An 8,831-nucleotide genomic window follows, 5' to 3' on the forward strand; every position below is an offset into this window, starting at 1 on the left:
ATATCTATATAGTATCTCTGTCTCTCCCATCGATATAAAGCGATAACTCTGAGGGATATAAGCCTATGGTCGTTGATCAACTAATTGCATGCAATCTCTGACTATGTATCTATCAATCCAAAAATCATTTGAATTTTCTCTTTGGAATTTTATCAAACGCTTTGAAGACTCTAATATCTTGTATTCCCTTTTTTCACAATTGAGACATAAAATGCCTCCAATATATATAAAAAATGTACCAATACAAATCATGAATCAAATGAAGGGAATAGCACATTAAAACCATTGAAACACAATACATATATTATCATGTGAGCACAAGGAATGAAATTCCACTTACAACCAATAGAACCCTTGAATCTAAACTCTTGGTACACCACCTACAACAGTAAACCATAAGTTGCACCAGCATCATCTCAATAATCATAAACCCATATCAATTAATCCATAAAACCAACACCAACACCAAATCCATGATTTCTTCCAACACTAAACCAAGAATAAATTAAACCAAAAGCTTACCTTAGCTTCCTTGATCCCAAAATAACCTTGTTCTGTAATAGCCGAGCCTGGTGTACGGTACGGTTTAAGATTTCGTATGTTTATTAACTACTTGGTCAAGTTTAAGTATAGTTTGGATGTTAAGAGTTTCGATTTAGGATTTATAGTATGGTTGGTTATAGATGATGTGTAGTGCTATTGTAGCGGCGTTACGATTAAATTCATGATAATTTGTATGTTGAGCCAATTGGTATGAGGCCAATTGGAGTGATTAGATAAGACATAGAGGTGTAACTTTCTTATTTTGAGTTTTGTTCAAATCATTGTGGAAGATAAGCCAATAGAGCCCCGAAGTGTGTCGAGCGTTTCGTCGTTCCTCCAGTGACACATGTTGGGAGAATGGACATAACTTTTCACTCAGACCTCCAAATGATATGAAATTTGGAGGAATTCGAGAAAAGACATAGGGCTACAACTTTCATGATTACCACTTTGGCTACTTCGGAAGAAAAAGGGCGGTTTTGGCCCTTCGACTGAGGGTACACGGACCCCACACGGACCCCTACACGGGGTCCGGGTCTGGCCATGTACACGGACCTATACACGGAGGGAGGCACGGGGTCCGTGTCTGGGGCGTAGAAAACACATTTGTAAGAGTTTTTAAGCCAATAAGTTAGTCATTTCCCTCATTTCTTTCCCCTCATTCCCGAAATTCTCTCCTTGGAGCTAGGGTTTCATCATTTCATTTCAATTCCTTTCTTTGATTCAAGTCTCTTGGTGGATTATTGTTGGGAGAACTAAGTTATCATTGGTTCAAGAAGCTAAGGTAAGCATTTTGGTTTAGTTATTCTTGGTTTTGGTATGAGAGATGATATGGGTTTGTTGATTGTGTTGGTATTTTGGATTAAATGGTTTGATTGTGGGATTTTTGGGTTCTTGATGGTGTTATATATGATTTATTGTTGTAGGAATTCAACCAAGAGATTAGTTGAAGGTGTTCTTGTTGGTTGTAAGTGGAATTTCATTCCTTTTGCTCACATGATAGTATATGTATTGTGTTTCAATGGTTTTAACATGTTATTCCCTTCCATTTGATTCATATTATGAATTGATATACTTGGTTATATATTAGAGACAATTGAATGTCTCAATTGTGAAAAAGGGAATACAAAATAAAGTTTATGCAAAGTGTTTGATGAAATGCCAAAGTGAGAGTTGCAAATGATTTATGGATTGATAGATACATAGCCAGAGATTGCATGCAATTAGTTGATCAACGATCATAGGCTTATATCCCTTAGAGTTGTCGATTTATATCGATGGGATATAGGTACAGAGACAGAGATACTATATAGATATCAATCCAACAGAGAAAAGAGAAATACCATCTTATTGTTATAGTATGCTATGTTATTCATGTTCCTAGAGTTGATGGTATTTATTGATTTCAAAGCCATGATTTTCAGAGTATGCTATGTATCATTGTTGTAATGCCCGAGATTTTATTACTGTAATCAGAAATTAATCTGAGATGATTTATTGATTAATTGAGATACTTTTAGACGAAACCGATTAGACCGGGAGAGTCGAGAAAAGAATTGACAAAAGGTGCCAATACAAGTCCCCGCGCACATGCACGACTTGAATGCGCCAACATGCGCGGAACGTCCAGTAGCATTGGCGCATATGCGCGACGTAAATGGCGCACATGCGCGGGAGAGGCAGTAGGTACGGCGCATATGCGCGAGAAAAGTGGTGCATATGCACGAGAAGTCAAAGCGCTAGTTTGCATAACTGGCGCATATGCGCGACATAAATGGCGCATATGCGCGGGATAGGCAGAATGATTGGCGCATATGCACGGAATAATTGGCGCATATGCGCGAGAAGACAAATGCTAGTTTTTATAACTGGCGCATATGCGCGACATTGTTGGCGCATATGCGCGAAACGTGCAGAACATGCACAACGCCACTTGCCTTTGTATCATGCAATGTATGTATATATATATATATATATATATACATGCGAAATCCTTCAGAAAAAGAAAGAAACGGAGGGGAAAAGCTTTAAGTTCTTACGTGCGGGAATTTGAACGTTACGCAAAATCCGTCCGTCAGAATTTGAATCCGAATTCAGTACCGAGTTTCTAGCGACGACAGCTACAACTGGACGTAAGTTTTGTTACGTTTAGACATGTTTTGAATTTATGATATTGTCAGAATTGAATATGATTCAGATATGGTGTTTCTGCTACCGTAGACATTATAGAATTGAAGTCAGATTAAAGAACAGACCGTTTCTGTAATTGTTATGATTTTTGGAAAGAGATTGACTGAGATTCTATATCAAAATTGTGTTAGTATTCAGAGTATGAATTGTATTGACACAGATTATGGGTTTCAGTGTTATATTATGATGTTCAGATTGACGGGGTTATTCAGATTGTATTGTTATGCCGTCGAAACATCAGTTGATTTAGATTAATCAGATTTCGATATGATCAGATTGTATTGTGATATCGATGATATGAATCAGATTATATCTTGTTCAGACATTGATCATATTATATACTGAATTGAGTATTGATCAGAACAGATTGTATATTGAGTTATGTATGATACAGCGTATTCGATATTATCATTTCAGATTCGAGATGGACAGAGTTGAATACAGGTCATCGTCTTCGTCAGACAGGGACGACAAAGGTATAATTCATGTGATATTCGGGAAGACACAACTCAAATAGATCCCATTTGAGTTTCCCAACAAAATCACATACTAGATTATTGTTATATTCTGATATGAATATGCTTTGTTTATATGCTGATATGTTAATGCTTTGTTTATAGATTTATATTCATTGCATTTAAGATAGGAAAGTTTGACAGAAACAGTCAGACTTCTAGACGTTCGGTGTATCGTTACATAGGAGCAGACACCGTCCTATTGTAGATTATTCGATACAGATCAGACCGAAGTCTAGGAATAAGACGTACCGTCACCCCGATTGGAGAGTAGGTGACAGATCGTCTTATTCACCCCGGGATCCCTAGAGTTATAGTTGAGTCGAGTCTAGACATTATTTGACTAGAACTATATGCGTTTATAGATGTGGTTTCATAGACTATGAAACCCATGTTTATTGCTTTCAGTTATGATAGATTGTTTATATGATTTGATTTAAATTGCATGTTTATCTGAATTGAGTTGCATGCTTATTTTGATGTGATTTCATAGATTATGAAATCTATTACTTTTGAATATGTTCATTATAGCATGTTTTATGATTTAGTTTATTTATATGCATGCTTACCATGTTTTATACTGGGATTTATTCTCACCGGAGTTATCCGGCTGTTGTCTTGTTTTGTATGTGTGCATGACAACAGGTGGGGCAAGATCGGGGTCGAGAAGATGATGAGAGAAGACGAGTTTAGCGTGGTGATTCCGGACTTGGATAGATTTGGTTTCATTACTTGAACTTTAGTAGTTGAACCTTAGATTAGTTGAAAGACTGTTGTACATTATTGTACTTTTATACAGATATGTATATTATTTAGATGCCATTACTTTCCGCACTTTATGTTAAAAAAAGAAATTAGACCCTGTTTATACTAATTGATTAATTAGTCCCAATGATGATTTAGAACATGATTAGCATCCGGGTCCCCACAACAGGTGGTATCAGAGCTGATAGTTCCTTTAGACTTAGATTATCAGTATGATAGATCCTTTAACTTGAGATAGTCAGAACTGATAGATCCTTTAGATTGAGATAGAAGAGAATGAGCGGGGTAGATTGAATTTTATTTCCTTGCATGTGATTGCTAGCATGAGATTTATTTCAATGTTGACTACATTGTGTGTGCTAGCATGATTTATTGCTTTCCATATTACATGTTGTTTGTTATCTGAGTTGATCTCAGCATGTAATTATTAAGCCTGGATCATAACCGAGTCTGGATCAGAGGTATATGATCAGAGGAGGGCTGAGACAGATTGTATAGAGTATGTACTAATCTGTTTGATTATCAGATATACCGCCTCGAAGAATTTCAGAAAAGGGCAGTACTTCGTCTGAACAGATAGATACATTAGAAAATCATCTAGAAGAAAAGATGAAAGAATTTCAGTTATTACAGCCGCCGACTTTGAGTGGTACCGAGACATCTGAAGACTGTCAGAACTGGTTTGATGATATAGAAATCTTGTTCGATTTACTTGATTGTACAGATGAACAGAGAATTAAAATGGTGCCTTATCAATTACGAGAAGCCGCCAGGAGTTGGTGGATTACCAGTAGAAGAATGTGGGCACAGAGAGGTACAATGATTTCGTGGGAAATATTCAAAACTGAATTCTATCGACGATTTTTCTCAGCTTCATACCGAGAGGACAAGAAATTAGAGTTTGAGAATTTGAGCCAAGGGCAATTAAATATTGACGAATATATTGCTAAATTCTCGACTCTACTGCATTTTGATCCTCATTTAGCTGGAAATGATGAAGCTGTAGTGAATCAATTCATCAGAGGGTTGAATTCAGAGGTAGTTGCATTTATGAATCTGCAGCGACCTTACCATTTTGCGGATATCTTGAGTAGAGCGAAGAGAGCTGAGGCAAGTCTGATTAGACAACTGACAAGGTTGTGTGTGAAGCCACCCCAGACACAGCAGTCCCCTCTTCGAATTGAGCATGGCAGCACGAGTGGGAAGCAAGATCTGTTGAAAACTCGTAAGAAGCCATTCAAGAAGTTGGGAAGTGGTTCCTCGAGTTCAAGTGGTTCCAGCCCAAGCCATACTGATGTTTATTGTAGGACTTGCGGAGGGAGACATTCTTCAGAACAATGCCAATGAGTGCTTGGTAGATGCAATAACTGTAAACAGCTGGGGCATTTTGCTAAAGTTTGTCCCCAGAGATGGTCCCGAAGATCTTAGGGAACAACGTTTAATTGAGAAACAGACCCAAAAGCCACAACAGGTACTATTCTTTATGATTAGATGGCATATGTATTGATATATACTAATGCATTCCCTACGATTATCTTAGACTGAATTGCATTGATATATGATGTATCTGTGGGGTTTGTTTGTACTGTGGTATTGATTCCTATTTGTTGGGAAAGAAAGAGTGATATCAGAAATTTTTGTAGAATATGGTATACTACAGTAAGATGAGAATAAGATTGAGTTAGATCATAAGGTACTTGTGTATTCTGATTTGAACGCATTATTGATATGTATATGCTGAACAAATAAAGACATATTGTAGAATTTTTCCAGAAATGGTAAGAGTCAGACCAGAGATGACTGATCAATGGAGATACCACGATAAGGATTCTAGATTTAGAATTCCTTTGATACTAATGTATATGACTCGATTAATACAGAAAGGAGCAGATTGCATCCTTATGTATCCAGCAGATCCACTGAAATCGAGCCTAGCATTGGCAGATTTGTCAGTAATGTATGAGTTGACTGATATTGCTAGATAAGATTTTAGAATTGCTTTATATCAGAAAGATAGATTTCAGAATTGAATTCAGATCAGATACTGATTGTTGTTTTAGAATTCAGTACAGAATGATATTGAGTGTACAGAATGATACAGAATGAATTAAAAAGAATTGAAAAATCAGTAGAAGAGTACCGACCAGGAGTACATCTGATTTAGTGATACTCTTGGGCATGTTCAGTATCTTCAGGGATGTTCTGATGATTTTTTTGCTCATTGGCTTTATGAGATTTTGATATAATTGCAGCATTTGATTGACTGAATCGAATATTTAAAGATTATATTGAATATTCTGAGAACCGTGATGATTGTATACAGAAATTATTCAGATAATAATCCTACCGAAACAAATTGTATTCAGAGTATGTGATATCTGAAGTTAGTATACAGATTGATTTTATTACAGTTAAGATTGCAACCAGGGATTGATAAGGAACCGATATCAGAAAGACCAGAAAGTTCAGAAATGACAGGGATATATTTTGTCTGATTTGGCATATTATTTTATTCGACTATTGCTTCATATCTGCTGAGTATTGTTATTGCTCTAAATCAGTATTTGAGACATCTTATATTGTTTTGGGGGAGCACATTTTATTTGCAGATAAGATATACCAGTTGATCAGAATGACATGAAGATATTTATCAGAAATCCTTGTGTTATGAGTTCCTTGAACTCACTAGATCTGTATAGGATACTGATATTTCGTCTCTGATTTGATATTACTATTATGTTGAATCCGTATATGCTACAGATTATTGTGAATAACAGAGAGTATATACAGTTCAATTGAATCAGAGTTGAATTCGAGAGTTACAGTAATTCAGGAATGTGATCAGAATGTTCAGAACTAGATTTCAGTAATCAGAGTCGAGTAACAGATATGTGATTGTGTATTTTGTATGAGACCGATTATCTGGTTATGCCAGATGTGTAAGAATTGTATAGCAAAGCTTGATATCGATAGTCAGAGCCGAATACCAGGTAGGTATATTTTCTTTCATTTATGTTATTAACTGATTGGTGGATATCAAATAATTCGAATCTAAAAGAACAAATATTGTCAGAAGCTTACAGTCATGGATTTAGTGTTCAGTCTGATGATTGAGAGTGTATTGTATTCGAACAGATAGTTGTGATATAGACAGATTAGATCAGCTAAGACAGAATTTGTACTGAAATGTTGGCAGAAATTATACTGATATGTCTAAATTGCTAACAGAAAAGATAGAAAGATAGAAATCAGAAAATTATTACAGATGTGTATGTTTCTGAATAAAAATGGGAGTGCATTTCTATAGCCTGTGTAATGAAATTACCGTCATTTTTACAGATTGTGTAATATGATATGATTAAGATTGACAGATTGTTCAATCTATTTTCAATAGTTTATACCAGATAACGTACAAACATGACCAAATGACACAGATCGATGTCAGAGAAGTAGTCAGAAAGATCAGAATGCCACAGTAGAATATATTAGATTGTGATTTGATTGATTTTGCACGTGTGAAAGAGTATATCATGAACTCTCTCTTAGATGATTTTAAAGATTGACAGACCGTCAGAATGTATTAGCCAGAGATTGGAAGATTTTTGTACAGCTTTAGTGCTGGATGTTAGCTCTAATTGATATGACTTATTATCATGACATGACAATAGCTATCGGCTTATCAGATGGGTAATGAGATAGTTTTAGTCAGGACAGTATACAGTGAATACTACAGATTTTTAATTCTTTTGAAGAAATTCGAAGGAAGATGAAGATAGTTCAGAAAGAACAGATGTCATAAACCAACATCGAATGATGATGATTGGTATTTGAGGTCGAGGATTGAATATGTCCTAGATCAAGAGCAGCAGATTTAATGATGGTTGGCTGTATTGAATCATTATAGACTATGGAGTGGTTTATACGGATGTTGTATAACCCACATGGCAAGATTGATTTTTTCAGAATTAAATTGAGAAGTATTATGATAATATACTTCATGAAGTCTTATTCCAGATTTGAAACCAGAGATTGATACAAGAAAGAGATTTCAGAATGGATTCAGTAAGATAAGAGTTTTGATTTAAAACTCTGTATACATTTTTTCTGATATATCTGAATTGATTACTTGCGAGTTCGAGGACGAACTCAGAACTAAGAGGGGGAGAAATGTAATGCCCGAGATTTTATTACTGTAATCAGAAATTAATCTGAGATGATTTATTGATTAATTGAGATACTTATAGACGGAACCGATTAGACCGGGAGAGTCGAGAAAAGAATTGACAAAAGGTGCCAATACAAGTCCCCGCGCACATGCACGACTTGAATGCGCGCACATGCGCGGAACGTCCAGTAGCATTGGCGCATATGCGCGACGTAAATGGCGCACATGCGCGGGAGGGGCAGTAGGTACGGCGCATCTGCGCGAGAAAAGTGGCGCATATGCGCGAGAAGTCAAAGCGCTAGTTTGCATAACTGGCGCATATGCGCGACATAAATGGCGCATATGCGCGGGATAGGCAGAATGATTGGCGCATATGCACGGAATAATTGGCGCATATGCGCGAGAAGACAAATGCTAGTTTTTATAACTGGCGCATATGCGCGACATTGTTGGCGCATATGCGCGAAACGTGCAGAACATGGACAACGCCACTTGCCTTTGTATCATGCAATGTATGTATATATATATATATACATGCGAAATCCTTCAGAAAAAGAAAGAAACGGAGGGGAAAAGCTTTAAGTCCTTACGTGCGGGAATTTGAACGTTACGCAAAATCCGTCCGTCAGAATTTGAATCCGAATTCAGTACCG

Source organism: Primulina eburnea, chromosome 12, assembly GCF_022965805.1.
Source record: "Primulina eburnea isolate SZY01 chromosome 12, ASM2296580v1, whole genome shotgun sequence".
NCBI classification, from domain to species: Eukaryota; Viridiplantae; Streptophyta; class Magnoliopsida; order Lamiales; family Gesneriaceae; genus Primulina; species Primulina eburnea.